At 35.5% G+C, this 17093-nt stretch overlaps 2 pseudogenes; both read right to left on the reverse strand.

Annotated features, from left to right (window-relative positions):
• Window positions 1-9155: 9155 nt before the first annotated feature.
• LOC126017815 (olfactory receptor 4A47-like) lies at window positions 9156-10279 on the reverse strand (annotated as a pseudogene).
• A 1804-nt stretch (window positions 10280-12083) lies between these two features.
• LOC126017813 (olfactory receptor 4A47-like) lies at window positions 12084-12999 on the reverse strand (annotated as a pseudogene).
• Window positions 13000-17093: the final 4094 nt, after the last annotated feature.

Here is a 17093-nt window from a genome sequence, read left to right on the forward strand (position 1 = left end):
AGACCAGACAGTGATATGTACATTTAGTGGAAATAAAAAATGATCAGACTTGAATACTAAGACCAAAGTCAATGACAGCAGAATCAAAATCAATCTACAACAAGCTGTACAAGTGGGAAACAGTTGCACTAACATTACGGGGGTAAAAGAGAGAGATATGGGATGCATACTGGGAATAGGGATAAAGTGAGGACAACACTGGTGGTGGGCATGCCCCTCATTCATTGTCACTATGTGCTTTAAATATTACTATGAAATATTTGCAATTCACTTTGACCACAATAAAACTTAAAAAAAGAAATATTTACCCATAGTTAAAAAAATCAAAACATTTTTAATCAAGTTTAAAAACCAAAACATATTTTATTTTAGGTTAGTATCATTACAGAAAGTTGAGATGAGCAAAAGTAACAGATATTTGTCACATCATGAGTAAAAATATACCACAGTTCAATTTTTAGCTTTATTATTTTCATATCACATAATTGGATATTGAAAATAAAAACATTTTTATTTTTAAAAGCACAAAAATAGTTTTATTGACAATTTATAGCTGATTAGTAAAGAATTTTGATTAGAATATAGAAAATATCCTAGGCCAATATAGTCATTTTAAATATCTTTATTTATCCAATTTGATTACAAACATGATTGTAGTTGGGATTCAGTCATATAAAGAACACCCACCCCTCTTCACCTGTGCAACATTCCTATCACCAATGCCCCAAATCTCCCAACTCTATACCCCCAGCCTGTATTTGAGACAGGCTTTTCTACTCACATTAATTCACATTGCTATGTTAGATGTCTGTGTAGTTATTTCTCTAACTGAACTCACCATTCTTTGTGATGAACTTCCAGTCGTGAACTGGACCTTCAAGCCCTCATCTCTCTGACTCTGAGAATTATTACAAAAAAGTCTTTTTTCCTTAAAACCATAGATGAGTGATCCTATTCTGTGTCTATCTCTCTTCAGCTGACTTATTTCACTCAGCAAAATAAATTCCATGTGCATCCATGTATAGGAAAATTTCATGACTTCATTTCTCCTGACGGCTGCATAATATTCTATTGTGTATATATACCACAGTTTCTTTAGTCATTCATCTGTTGAAGGACATCTTGGTTGCTTCCAAATTCTGGCTATTGTAAATAGTGCTGCAGTCAATATAGGTGTGAGAAAGGAATTTTAAATTGTATTTTTGTGTTTCTAAAATATATCCCTAGGAGTGGTATAGCTGGATCTTATGGGAGCTCATTTTCCAGTTTTTTTAAGAATCACCATATTGTTTTCCATAAAGGCTGGACTAGATGGCATTCCCACCAGCACCGAATGAGAGTTCCTTTCTCTTCATATCCCCTCCAGCACTGATTATTCTTGTTCATTGTCATATGTGCCAGTCCCTGTGGTGTAAGATGATACCTCATTGTTGTTTTGATTTACATCTCCCTGATGATTAGTGATGTAGAGCATTTTTAAATATAATTTTTATTTTGATCATAGTGGCTTACATATTGTTGACAATAATATTTTAGGTACATATTAACATAACATCAGGGGGATTCCCATCACTGAATTATCTTCCCTACACCTCCATTCACATCCTACATCCCATATCCTCCTCCCTCACTCCCAGGGCTGCTAGAATACGTGGTCCCTTCTGAGCCTAGCTTACTACTTAGTGGTCCAACACCTGTTTTGGTCTTGGTACCTCCCTTGTTTCCTCCTCTAACTGGGAAGCGGTACTAGATAGTTGCAGTTATGTGGTTTTGTTTGAAGAAGAGAAGTAATAAACTGGGGTAAAAATCAAATATGTCAAAACTGGGCAGAGTCCTTCTAGAGGCTCTCATCATCAGTTTGAGAGATGAAGGGGAAAAAGAAGGTGAAACACCTCAACAGTACAAAAAGAAGTGTCAAATAAAATATCCAGTGAGCACTCCAACAATAAAGATAAGCACCACATAAAAGCCATGGTCTTGAGATAAAAAACATGGCATAGCACCTAAAGAAAAAAAAAAGAAGAAAATAAATAAATATAAATGGAGACAACTTGAGTAACCATACCAAAACGAAGAAATCGACAAAACCTAGATATATATAAAAATTGTTTTGTGTTTTTTTTCCCTTCCTGCACAGGCACAGTAAATATTGGGTTCATTCGAAAAGGAATTCCCGTGGCCTAAGAGATACAGGATTTCTCCACCCTTGGAGTATATTGTCATAGGATTAACTATAGACTCCGTTCAGGTTCATTTACTCTCCCTTTGGTGCTTTCGTGGTGTTTGGAAGACTTCTGCTTCGTCCTGGGTGATAAGATCAGATCTCTGTATCTAGAGATCTTGGTATCTGCACAGGTCAAGGGGTGGAACTTATGATGAAGCTTTTCTTTGTGGTTCTAGAAGTTCTGTTCCTTCAGTGTCATTTTAATCCATCTTCTGTGTTTGGTGGTCTTGGTCTTTGCGCTGATCTTAGGATGGAACCTAGGTTAGCGTCTTTCATTGTGTTTCCAGAAGACCCATTCCATTGCAATTGTCTCAGATGGACCTTTGGAACTGGAGATCATGGTTGTTGTGCAGGTCTTAGCTCAAACCCTAGACTAGGGCTTTTTTATTGGTCACAGGATACATATAGTTCAGTCATGGTTCTATCAGCCAGTCATCTGTAAATCGCGCTCTTGGCTTTTGGACTGACCAAAGGGTGACAAGTCTTCTGATTTTGTCTTATCGTCAGCTGGAGGGGTAGGATAACCTGCTCTTAGGTCAAGTTGTTCCCATTTTCCTCGTTGTTGGGATATTGTATTAGAGCTGTCACTTGTTGGTGTCCGAGCAGTACTGAGGATGTCCCGGATGGGATTTGTTTCCTGTAGCTGTCGTGAACAACTGTGGCGTTTCTACGTCTGGGATTCAAGGTTCAAGGCTGGACAGATGGTGTCTAATCACCTGGGGTCTAAGTTGGGTCCATGTGACATATTTTCAAGGTGGGAGATGTCCCTGTATTGTAAACAAGTATGAGTTCTTATCCCTAGTAGATAAGAGCTCGTTTTTATATGTAATATTTCCCTTTTTTTAGTGTGTCTTTGCAGAGGGAAATGGTGCTACAATATATTGTCGGTGCATTTGGGGGTGGAAAAAGAAGAAAACGGAAACAGGTCACACACTCCAAAAAAGATAAAGATAGAAATAAAAACATAGTCTTGCTGAACCATAGCAAGACTATGGAAACAACCAAGATGCCCTTCAACAGAAGAATGGCTAAAGAAACTGTGGTACATATACACAATGGAATATTATGCAGCTGTCAGGAGAGATGAAGTCATGAAATTTTCCTATACATGGATGTACACGGAATCTATTATGCTGAGTGAAATAAGTCAGAGAGAGAGAGAAAAACACAGAATGGTCTCACTCATCTATGGGTTTTAAGAAAAATGAAAGACATTCTTGCAATAATAATTTTCAGACACAAAAGAGAAAAGAGCTGGAAGTTCCAGCTCACCTCAGGAAGCTCACCACAAAGAGTGATGAGTTTAGTTAGAGAAATAACTACATTTTGAATTGTCCTAATAATGAGAATGTATGAGGGAAGTGGAAAGCCTGTTTAGAGTACAGGCGGGGGTCAGGTGGGGAGGAGGGAGATTTGGGACATTGGTGATTGGGAATGTTGCACTAGTGATGGGTGGTGTTCTTTACATGACTGAAACCCAAACACAATCATGTATGTAATCAAGATGTTTAAATAAAATAAAATAAAAAAATAAAAAAGAATTAAAAGAAAAAAAGAAATAAAAACATATGTGCTCACATACATATATATGTATATATATAAAAGAAAAAAGATTTAAAAAATGAAATAATAAAGTAATTAAAGGCACAAAATGGTGTAAGAGACTATCTAACATTTGGGGTATTGCAGGTAAAGAGGTAGTGCAATATAGGTCTTATACTTATGATGGAACTATAGGTTTCCCCATTGTCTTTTGAGATTTTCTTGTGGTGTGTGGGTTACCGGGCACCTTTTCATCACACACCCTGACCTTCTTGAGATTGGCAAAATCTTTGCGGCAGGGAGGTCTTGGGAAGAGTTCTTGCTTTGGGGATACTTTTAGAGCTAAGTCCAGCTTCAAGTAACAGTCTACGTTAGGAACAGTTGGTAAGGAGGGCCACGCAGCATGAGACAGCAAGGGAGTTGGTTGCCTTTTCTTGCTGGGGACGAGGTGTGGGTTTAACTTGGTGCCCCTTCGTTTGGGTGCTGGGTACTGGTTTGTTGGGGTGGGAGGTCAGTCTTGATGCCTAATAGATTAAGAACTGAGGGTGAAGAGTTTTAATAAAGTGGGAAATCTGATGGGATTGAGGGGTGAAGGGATAGTCGGATTTCCAAAGGGGAGAAAGGGGAAAGTATATGTAAGGGGCAGGAAAGAAGAGAAGAGAAAATACATTAAAAAGAAAAAGAGAAGAAGAAAGAAGAAAAAGAAAGGAAAAAAATAAAGTAGTGAGAAGAAAGGAGAAAAGGGCAAGAGAATGCTAGTTTGCTTGAATATGTTCGATGAGTAGGGCCTGTAGAATAAGTCTGTAGGTCACAGTTGCTGCTTCAGTGTTCTGGCTGGTCCCATGCTTCAAGTCCTAAAAGAAGGTATAACCTAGAGATAAAGTGTATGTTAAAGAGTTTTCTCAGGACATTCTCGTAGTGCAAGCTGGGTTTGGTATCTCGTGTGACTGGGCCCCAAGATGCCATCTTAGTTTGTCCACCCTTTGTATCCAAGAACGCCTGTGGACAGAAAAGATGAGAGGTTATTTTAAATATAGTAAGATTAAGGCATTAAAACATATTGTTATGAAATGTTCCCGTTGGAGTCAGTGATTTCCCATGGTATTCTTTACCTGTAATCCTGTATAAGATCCCTAAGGGATTATTATGGGCCTTTGTAGTAGAAGGCTGATTACGTACCTGTTCTCTCTGTTCTGCTGCTTCTGCTGTTGCTGGTTTCTTTGTGGTATAATGTATAGTCAAGAGTTTGTGTTGTTCTTCTTTCATGTGTTTTGGGTACTGCTGATGTGAAGCATTTTTTTATGTGTCTTTTGTCATTTGTATTTCTTCTTTGTCAAAGTGTCTGTTCATTTATTCTCCACAATTTTGATGGGTTTAGATGTTTTTTTCCTTATAAAGTTTTGTCAGTATCTTCTATATTTTGAATATTAGCCCCTTATCTGATGGATAGTGGGTGAATAATTTCTCCCACTCAGTTGGTAGCTCTTGTATCATAGGCAATATTTTCTTTGAGGTGCAGAAGCTTCTCAGCTTAATATATCCCATCTGCTTATCTCTGCTTCCACTTGTTTGGAGATTGCTGTTTCCTCCTTGAAGATTCCTTTAGTCTCAATGCCATGTAGTGTTTTACCTACGTGTTGTTCAATGTACATTATGGTTTCAGGGTTGATATCAAGGTCTTTAGTCCATTTTGATTTTACCTTTGTACATGGCCTAAGCTGGGGGTCTGAGTTCACATTTTGCAAGTGGCTAACCAGTTGTGCCAAGACCACTTGTTGAAGAGGCTTTATTTCATCCATTTAAGATTTCTTGCCCCTTTATAAAAAATTAGTTAATTGAATGTGGGGAAAATTCTTGGAATACTCAAGTCTATTCTAGAATATCTTTATTCCAATACCATAACTAATCATTAGGGAGATGCAAATCAAAACAACAATGAGGTACCATCTCATGCCACAGAGATAAGTACAATCAGTGCTGGCTAGGATGTGGAGAGAAAGAAACTCTTATTCACTGCTGGTGGGAATGCCATCTAATATATCCTTTATGGAAAACAATATGGAGATTCCTCAAAAAACTGGAAATTGAGCTCCCATATGATCCAAATATACTACTAGGATACACCCTAAGAACACAAAAACACAATACAAAAATTCCTTCCTCACACCTATATTCATTGCAACACTATTTACAATAGCCAGATTCTGGAAACAACCAAGATGCCCTTCAAACAGATGAATGACTAATGAAACTGTGGTACATATACACAATGGAATATTATGCAGCAGTCAGGAGAAATTAAGTCATAAAATTCTTCTATACATGGATGTACATGGAATCTATTATGCTGAGTGAAATAAATCAGAGGGAGAGAGATTGACACAGAATAGTCTCACTCATCTATGGATTTTAAGAAAAATTAAGGACATTATTGTAATAATGACCACAGACAATAGAGATGAGGGCCAGAAGGACTGGCTCACATTAAGAAGCACACCACAGAGTAGTGAGACATGACAATCTTAATGAGTGAGAGAAGTAGAATGTCTGTCTTAAATACAGCAGTGGTTGGGAGGAAGGGGGGCATTGGTGGTGGGAATCTTGCACTGGTAAAGGCGGTGTTCTCTTTATAACTGAAACCCAACTACAATCATGCTTGTAATCATTGTGCTTAAATAAAGATTTTAAGAAATAAATAATAATTTTATAGTATTTGCAAAATTGTAGTACAAAAAGTATACCATTTGTATAAGTCTTATTTTTAAATAATCTGCATGTTGGGTTTAATTTTGGGGCCATACCCAGAAATACTCAGCACTTACTTATGTTTCTACACTCATGAATGACTTCTGGAGATGCTTAATATCCTTATGGGGTGTCAGGAATAAAATCAGAATTGGCAGCCTGCAAGACAAATACTCTATCTGGTATAATAACTTTCCAGCAATAATTAATATATTTTTTCTCTATAAATCTACATATAAAATTTCTTACTATAATGTTAATTTATGAAATTCAATTTTAAATTAAATTATGCATAGTTCATCTCGCTTTTAATTTTTGTTGCTTTACTTCTAGAAGTCATTCATGTCTTCTAACATAATATTAAATAATAAATATATATAATACCCAGTAAATTTTATCATTTATCCCATGAAGATAAAATACATAGAATCAATTATAGGCATTAACTCAGCCCCACTAAGCACCAGCCATTGATCTGAATACTTAGATACATTATCTCAATGAAGACTTAAAATATATCTAGAGGAAAGTGCTATAATTTCATTAGAGTTAAGAGTTGAGATTAAATCAGTCTCTGAATTTGGAATATGAGTACAATGTCATATTAAAAGGCAGATAAATACAAACATAACCCTGCTGATTTCAGAATTCCAAAAGTTTTGACCATGACTGAAACACTGATGCTTGCAGGAATTCTAGAAGCTACCAAATAATGAACCTAAAAGGCAACAAACAGCTAAGTAGACTGAATGGGAGAAAAAGACATGAAACAATGATTGCCTGCTGTGAAAGCATCATCATCTCCTATGAAGTAAAAGACAGGGCAGGAGCCACAAAGATTTGAAGAACAGAAAGAAGTTCTATCTCAAGAAAAAATAACAGAGGCTGAAGTGTGTAGGGCTGTCAAGAAACATCATTCCAAATATGAATTGGTGAATATTTCCCTTTATATATGAAAAGAAATGACTAGATGAGTTACTGTTGCAATCATACCACAAAATTAATTCATTCATGCATCCCAGTATAGTCATTACTAATATTTTACAAATAAAGAAAATGTAGGATAGGTAGTTTAAACTGTTTCTAAGTTTCATTCAAACTCAGAAAGTCTTCCTCCAGAACTTGCTCTTAATCATATCATTAATCACATCATTATTTGGCATTACATAAGTAATTGGTAATTACATTAGTCTCCCTTTATTTTATATTTCTACTCTGACCCCCTCTTTTTTGACTTTAAATTTGAAACCAACTGACCTTGAACCACTGAAAAGGGACTTGAGAATTTCTTTTACTCCACATCCCAACCAACAAAGATTTTTCATGTATTTTTGATATATATATATATATATGTATGTATATATGTATATATCTTCTCTACTGGTATGAAATTATATAATGATTGTTTATTTCAATTCACTAATAAGTTACAATAAATAATTTTATATTGCAATTGACCACTTATATAAAACACACAAATTTGATCACTGCCAAGAACTTGGAGACATAGGATAAATTAGAAAAAAAAAAAACCTGGGGGCTGGAGATATAGCATGGAGGTAAGGTGTTTGCCTCTCATGTAGAAGGTCAGTGGTTCGAATCCCGGCATCCTATATGGTCCCCTGAGCCTGCCAAGAGCGATTTCTGAGCGTAGAGCCAGAAGTAACCCCTGAGCACTGCCGGGTTTGACCCAAAAACAAGAGAACAAAAACAAAAGTAGGTAAAAAAAATAGAAAAAATAACCTGGATACAAAGCATCAATAATGTCCATGGAGGCTGTAAATTTTTCCAATTTATTAGTTTATAAAAATTCTTTCTAGTGTTCAGATTAGTCTTCTCAGTAGGAGATACATAATACAGCTATAAACTTTAGCCTAATAAATATACCATTACAGCTCTGAAATATAGTTGGCTTAATTGCAGACCACCATAATATACCAAATATCTCAATGAAGTATGTTAGAAAATTACTTATACATTGGGTGTATTTATTTGTTTAGATATAATGAAATACTGACATTTTCTTTGACATGAATTAATCTTGAGGACATTATGTTAATTTAAATAAGGCAGACAGACAAATGCTTAGTATCTCACTTATATTTATAACCTAAAACCAAACAAATAAAACAAGCTTTTAGACACAGAGGACTGACTGGTGCTTACAAAATGGAGGACATGCTAATGAAGGGCTGGGTGAAATAAAATGAGTACAAGGGCTTAAAGTGCAAATAGAAGTTATATAATCATTAAATCCTGGTGATATATTGTACAGCATGGCGGCTATAGTTAATAATAATTATAGCATATTTGAAAAATGTTATGCAAATAACTTTTAAAGTAATGAAAAAAATATAGCTGTCTACTACATATATCAAGTAATTAAAATTAGTATAACTGTATAAAAATGTCCGCACTAATTTAATTTAAAAAGATCTGTAAGCCTGTAGGTATTAGACATTTCTGGATGTAATCATACACATCTTATAAACTTTATATTCAAAGAGAGAGGGAAAATATTTTAATAGCAATAATATTATTCCACTTAAATTTTTCTAAAAGAAAAAATTCTGCATAGTATTTAAGAAGATTTATGCACTGAAAGGATCAAGCCTAATATCAAATAAGTTACTTCTTGGTGGACCTATTGACTACATAAATTTACTTTTATTTTCCAGAATTTCTTCATTGCATTTGTCATCTCTGAATTTCTCAGGATGTAAATTAAAGAGTTCAACATGGGTGTTATGACTGTATACAATGCACTCAATGATTTGTCAACTGGGAAGGTCTTAGCTGGTCTTTCATACACGAAAATGCAAGGAGCAAAGAAGAGAACAACCACTGTGATGTGTGAAACACAGGTCTGGAATGCTTACCGCCTCTATTCCTGACTCAGGTTCTTTAGAGAGTGCAAGATGACTACATAAGAGATAAGCAAGAGAAAAAACACAATAGAGCAGATGACTTCTCCATTGGTCGCAACCAAGAGACAAATGACATAGGTATCAGTACAGACAAGTTTCAATAAGGGGTACATATCACAGAAAAAATGGTCTATAATGTTGGAGCCACAAAATGGAAGTCCGTAAATAGTGCTGAGCTGAATTATTGAGTGCTTTGATGCACCAAACCAGGACACTATCAGCAACACCACACATACCCATTGCCTCATGATAATCAAGTAATGCAAAGGCTTACAGATGGCCACATAGCAGTCATAGGCCATCACCAACAGAAGGAAGAAGACCTCTGATCCACCAAAGAAGTGCTCTGTAAAGAACCGGATCAGGGGCCGGAGAGATAGCATGGAGGTGGGGCATTTGCCTTGAGTGCAGAAGGACTGTGGTTCGAAAACATCCCGTATGGTCCTCTGAGCCTGCCAGGACCAATTTCTGAGCGTGGAGCCAGGAGTGACCCCTGAGAGCTGCCAGGTGTAAACCCCCCCCCCACACACACACACACAATAAAAGAACTGGATCATACAAGATTGGAAGGATATGGTTTTTTCCTCAAAGAACAAGTTTGTAATCAACTTGGGAGATATAGATGTGGAATAAGTGACGTTCATAAGTGATAAGCTAGCAAGAAAAAAGTACATTGGTGTGCCCAAGATCTTACTAAAAATGACAGTCATAACAATGAGCAGGTTTCCCACCATGGTCAAACTATAGAGGAGCAAGAAAAAACAAAAAGGACTTTCTACTCCTTTGGATTTTGTATGAGGCCCAAGAGAACAAAATGAGTCACGTTGTTTCTAGCTTCCATTACCCAGGTTCCATCTATCCCTTACAAGTGCTGAGTTAAGATGTTATAAATAGGGGGCCGGGTGGTGGCGCTAAAGGTAAGGTGCGCCTGCCTTGCCTGCGCTAGCCTTGGACGGACCGCGGTTCGATCCCCCGGTGTCCCATATGGTCCCCCAAGCCAGGAGCAACTTCTGAGCGCATAGCCAGGACTAACCCCTGAGCGTTACCGGGTGTGGCCCAAAAACCAAAAAAAAAAAAAAAGATGTTATAAATAGTTTACCTATAAACCAAAAGAACAACAATTGAAATATATTGGTCTAATATTTCATTTATGCAATCAAAACATGTCCTTGGGCCAGGGATCTAACTTCAGTAGTAGAATAAATGAAATTCTCCATTTGATTCTTCATACCCACACACATACACAATTCCTAATATATTTCTGGCCAAGAAATTAATTCTGCTGCTATGAACTGTATTTTTCCTTTTAATTTTAATTATTTCTTTATTTAAACACCGTGATTACAAAAATTTTTTCATACATGGGTTTCAATCATAAAATTAATATCATTTTCACCAGTGCAATATTCCTACTATCAATGTTCCCCCATTTCCCATACCTACCCTAATCCCCTGGCCTGTCTCTCAGACAGGCATTCTGCCTCTCTCCTGCACTATCATTGTCATGTCGTCAGTATGGTTAGTGCTCTAACAGCACTCATCGCTCTTTGTGGCAAGGTTCATGTCATGAGCTGGTCCTCCAGTGTTCAGCTCTATTGTCTCTGGATATTATTACCATATTGTCTTTTATTTTTCTTATATCCTTCAGATGAGTGATACTATTCTATGTCTATTTCTCTCCCTTTGGCTCATTTCACTAAGCCTAATAGTCTGTGAGCTGCTTATAATGACATATATGCAAAAGACATATATCAACTCTAAATTATATGTCACAAAGGAAGATCAGAAATAAAAAAACTAAGTTCACTGATACTAGAATTAGCCCAGTAGAGACTCAGAAATATCACCATATTGACTAGTAAAACATAAATACTAGTAAAACATAAATACGAATAGCTAAACGTAAATAAGTATTTTCAAAGATTAATATGTGAATAATCTTCAGAATAGACTGGGTGACCACTTTGGAGAATATTGGAAACACTAAGGATAAAATAAAAATCTTTTTTCATTTAAAATTATGCATAATTTTTCTTTTAATATGCATTTTTATTCTATTAGATATAATAGTAAATATGTAGTACAACATAAATTGCTATAAAGTTTGCATAATTAAATTTTAACAATAAATATAAAGAACAAAAATTAAAGACTATGGCTAGTATAAGAAAAGCAGTCACAAGACAATGTAAATAAGTGCATAAACTGACTAAAAATGCTCATTATTATAAAATTTTTATTTATTTTTTGACTCCTATACATGCATTAGAATCCTCATGGTGCATTACTCATGGTAATATGGAAGTGCATTCTGACAGGAAATCTTATTAATATAGCAATAATATGCTTAATTACTTACAATTATTATATATGCTATAAAACAAAGGTACATGTAAATAAATTTGAAGACACTTGAACTCTAAGGAGGTAAGATCTAAAGTCAAACAATTGTGTTCCAATACCAGAGAAATAGTACAACATGTAAGGTGCTTGCCTTGCATGATGCCAACCCAGGTTCGATCTCTGGTATTCCATATGGTCCACTGAGGCCATCAATAGTTATTCCTGAGTGCAGAGACAGAAGTGATTTCTGATAATCTCTGTGTATGCTCCCAAAAAGAGTCCTTTCCTAGTTAATATAAAGATTATTTACCAAGAGATACAATTCTGCTCCAGAGTTTCTTCATAGCATTTGTCATCTATGAATTTGTCAGAGTGCAAATTAAAGGATTCAATATGGGCATTATGACTGTATAAAATACACTCAATGATTTACCAGTTGGGAAGGTCTTAGCAGGCTTCACATACATAAAAATACATGGAACAAATAAGAGAACAACCACAATGATACGGGAACCACAGGTCTGGAGGGCTTTCCGCCTTCCTTCCTGACTCAACTTCTTTAGAGAGTGTAAGATAATAACATAAGAAATGAGTAAGAGCAAGAATACAATACTTCAGATGAGTCCTTCATTGGCCACCACTAAGATACCAATGACATAGGTGTCTGAACAGATGAGCTTCAATAATGGATATATATCACAAATGAAGTGATCAATGACAGTGGGGCCACAGAACGGAGGTCCATAAATTGTGCTAAGTTGAATTGCTCAGTAAAGAAAACCTCCAAATCCACTACATTCTCAACAACACCACAAATACCCACTGTCTCATGATAACCAAGTAATGCAATGGCTTACAGATAGTTACATAGGCCATTGCCAACAGAATAAAGACCTCACCCACCAAAAAAGTGCCCTATAAAGAACTGAACCATACAAAATTTGAAGGATTTAGTATTTTTTCAAAGAATAGATTTGAAATAAATTTAGGGGGACTAGAGGAGAAATAAATTGCATCCACAAATGATAAACATGCCAGAAAAAAGTACATTGGAGAATCCAGGCTCTTACTGACAGCTATAGTCACAACAATGATCAGATTAACCTCCAAAGTAAAAATGTAGAAGAGCAAAAACAGAACAAAGAGGACTTTCTGCTCCTTTGCATTTTGTGTAAGGCCCAAGAAGACAAAGTGAGTCATATTCGTCCATGTATCCATCTGTTTATATACATGATGATTTTAGATATAAAAGCTATTTACCTACAAAACAACAACAATATCTTTGAAGGTAAATTAGTTAAATTTTTAACTTCCAAAAATGTCTTTGAAATATTGTCAAAATACTTTCTTACAGCTACTGAGACTACCCTCTTGGGTAAAGGTAATAAATAGAGTAGTGATAGGAATGGTGTTGGAATTATATGCAATATAGCAATATTAATGCATGTAGTCAACAGCATTGGAAATCATAGAATCTCAATTAATAAAAAAATTGAAAAGAGAAAATTATACAATTCCCTATTGATAGTGATAGATAATAAGGTCAATATAATTAAACAAATGTTACCTCAAATATGTATATATCTTTCTACAAACATATAAATCTAATTAGTATACAGGAGTTCTTCTAAGAACAAATAATTTTTCAACTCACTCTTTTTGTTTGTTAATTTTTGGGCCACACCTGGTGATGCTCAGGGGTTACTCGTGGCTATGCACTCAGAAATCACTCCTGGCTTAGGGACCATATGGAAACCAGGGATCAAACCAAGGTCTGTCCTGAATCAGTCACGTGAAAGGCAAATGCCCTACTGTTGAACTATCACTCTGGCCTATTTTTCAATTTATTCTTAAAAGTGAAAGTAAGAATGTCTTTCATTTTTCTTAAAACCCATAAATGTGTGAGACCATTCTGCGTTTTTCTCTCTCTCTCTGACTTATTTCACTCAGCATAATAGATTTCGTGTACATCCATGTATAGGAAAATTTCATGACTTCATCTCTCCTGACAGCTGCATAATATTCCATTGTGTATATGTACCACAGTTTCTTTAGCCATTCGTCTGTTGAAGGGCATCTTGGTTGTTTCCAGAGTCTTGCTATGGTAAATAGTGCTGCAATGAATATAGGTGTAAGGAAGGGGTTTTTGTATTGTATTTTTGTGTTCCTAGGGTATATTCCTAGGAGTGGTATAGCTGGATCGTATGGGAGCTCGATTTCCAGTTTTTGGAGGAATCTCCATATCGCTTTCCATAAAGGTTGAACTAGACGGCATTCCCACCAGCAGTGGATAAGAGTTCCTTTCTCCCCACATCCCCGCCAACACTGTTTATTCTCATTCTTTGTGATGTGTGCCATTCTCTGTGGTGTGAGGTGGTATCTCATCGTTGTTTTGATTTGCATCTCCTGATGATTAGTGATGTGGAGCACTTTTTCATGTGTCTTTTGGCCATGTGTAATTCTTCTTTGTCAAAGTGTCTGTTCATTTCTTCTCCCCATTTTTTGATGGGATTAGATGTTTTTTTCTTGTAAAGTTCTGTCAGTGCCTTGTATATTTTGGAGATTAGCCCCTTATCTGATGGGTATTGGGTGAATAGTTTCTCCCACTCAGTGGGTGGCTCTTGTATCTTGGGCACTATTTCCTTTGAGGTGCAGAAGCTTCTCAGCTTAATATATTCCCATCTGTTAATTTCTGCTTTCACTTGCTTGGAGAGTGCAGTTTCTTCCTTGAAGATGCCTTTAGCCTCAATGTCCTGGAGTGTTTTACCTACGTATTGTTCTATATATCTTATGGTTTTGGGGCTGATATCGAGGTCTTTAATCCATTTGGATTTTACCTTCGTACATGATGTTAGCTGGGGGTCTAAGTTCAATTTTTTGCAAGTGGCTACCCAGTTTTGCCAACACCACTTGTTGAAGAGGCTTTCTTTGTTCCATTTAGGATTTTTTGCTCCTTTATCAAAAATTAGATGATTGTATGTCTGGGGAACATTCTCTGAGTATTCAAGCTTATTCCACTGATCTGAGGGCCTGTCTTTATTCCAATACCATGCTGTTTTGATAACTATTGCTTTGTAGTAAAGTTTAAAGTTGGGGAAAGTAATTCCTCCCATATTCTTTTTCCCAATGATTGCTTTAGCTATTCGAGGGTGTTTATTGTTCCAAATAAATTTCAAAAGTGCCTGGTCCACTTCTTTGAAGAATGTCATGGGTATCTTTAGGGGGATCACATTAAATCTGTACAGTGCATTGGGGAGTATTGCCATTTTAATGATGTTAATCCTGCCAATCCATGAGCAGGGTATATGCTTCCATTTCCGCGTGTCCTCTCTTATTTCTTGGAGCAGAGTTTTATAGTTTTCCTTGTATAGGTCCTTCACATTTTTAGTCAAGTTGATTCCAAGATATTTGAGTTTGTGTGACACTATAGTGAATGGAGTTGTTTTCTTAATGTCCATTTCTTCCTTATTAGTATTGGTGTATAGGAAAATAATAAGAAAATAATAAGAAAAAATAATAAGAAAAATGAAAGACATTCTTGCAATAATAATTTTCAGACACAAAAGAGAAAAGAGCTGGAAGTTCCAGCTCACCTCAGGAAGCTCATCACAAAGAGTGATGAGTTTAGTTGGATAAATAACTACATTTTGAACTGTCCTAATAATGAGAATGTATGAGGGAAATTGAGAACCTGTTTAGAGTACAGGCGGGGGTCGGGTGGGGAGGAGGGAGACTTGGGACATTGGTGATGGGAATGTTGCACTGGTGATGGGTGGTGTTAAAAAAAAAAGAAAAAAAAAACAAGAATTCATTAAGCAAACAATTGTTTAGAACATAATCTAGATCATTAGAATTTATGAGTACAGACTTTCAAATGAAGAATAGTTCTTTTTCAACAAATCTTGAGAACTGAGGGAGAGGGGTGGCATGGGAGTTTTGGATGAGAATAGAGACATTCTGGTGAAGAAACTGATATTAGAACATTTAAAAAGATCTTTTATTTTATGTAAAAAAGAAAAAGTCTTTTTATCTTTTCTAGGGAATCAATAAACAAGTATAATTACACATGCACAGTATAAACTTATGAACACTAGCATACTCTTTACTTAACCACTTCATATTCATCTTTTCTTCCTATATATTTTGATTTGCTCTGTACTTTGGTAATCCTTCCTACATATGGTCAACATTGCTACACAAAAAAAAAAAAAAGAAGAAGAAAGAGAACAAAGAAGAAAAACATAACCCAAACACACACACACACACACACACACACACACACACACACACACACACACACACACTAAAAACAAAAATAACAAAACAAAACAAAAAAAAAGAATTAAAAGTAAATTGTAAATAAAATACTCAATGACTAAACACTGTAGCAAGATTTCAGGGGACTCATATGTATTTCCAAGGATTTCTGTAGAGAAATACACTAGATCATACAAGCAGGTATAATTAAATACAAATTAATAATTTAAAATATTTAAAAAAAAGTGAAAGTAAATTATTAAAATTTAATATTAATAACAATATTAAGATAACCTATACATTCAAAATATTTTCATGACTTGACTAAGAACAAAAATCCACTGTATGATTATTAATGTTACTAGTTTAGAATAAGGTTCACCTTTCTCTAAGTTTCCACTAACATACTCCAAACAGTCTAAATTTTTATTTTACTAATCTACCATAAATCTACCATTGACTATGTGATTTTTTGGTAGCACTTGCTCATGATGATATAACTATATCTCAGGCAATAAATGTTTTCTCTTCAGTGTCTCTAATTTCTTTCTAAAATATAATTTTAATCACCTTTGTTTTTATTATTACAACTTCTATTTTACTTTAGCCTCCATAATAAACAGATTTATATTACCATCAATGGTATCAATTTATCCATAAAACATTCCAACATCAGATTCAACACCGAAGTACCTATTACACTCTACCCTTGCCTCAGGATTTCCCCTTCATCATCTGCTGACCTCTATCTACTTCACAATACATACCTACACTTTGTCATTTCACTGGAAAACTCCATTTTATATTGCAAATTTTAGATTCCATTGCTTTTTTGGGCCACTTGTTACATAGGTGTGGATGTAGAGAAAAATAAACCCTCATTCACTTCTGGTGGGATAGTTGACTGATTCAACCTTTCTGAAAAACACTTCTCAAAATACTAATAATTGAGCTTCCATATGACCCAGCAATATCATTTCCTGACATCGACATTAATGGGCCAAAATTCTATTCAGAAAAGATATTTGTGCTCAGATGTTCTCTTTAATACTCTT

This window comes from Suncus etruscus, chromosome 9 (assembly GCF_024139225.1).
Source record: "Suncus etruscus isolate mSunEtr1 chromosome 9, mSunEtr1.pri.cur, whole genome shotgun sequence".
Classification (NCBI taxonomy): Eukaryota; Metazoa; Chordata; class Mammalia; order Eulipotyphla; family Soricidae; genus Suncus; species Suncus etruscus.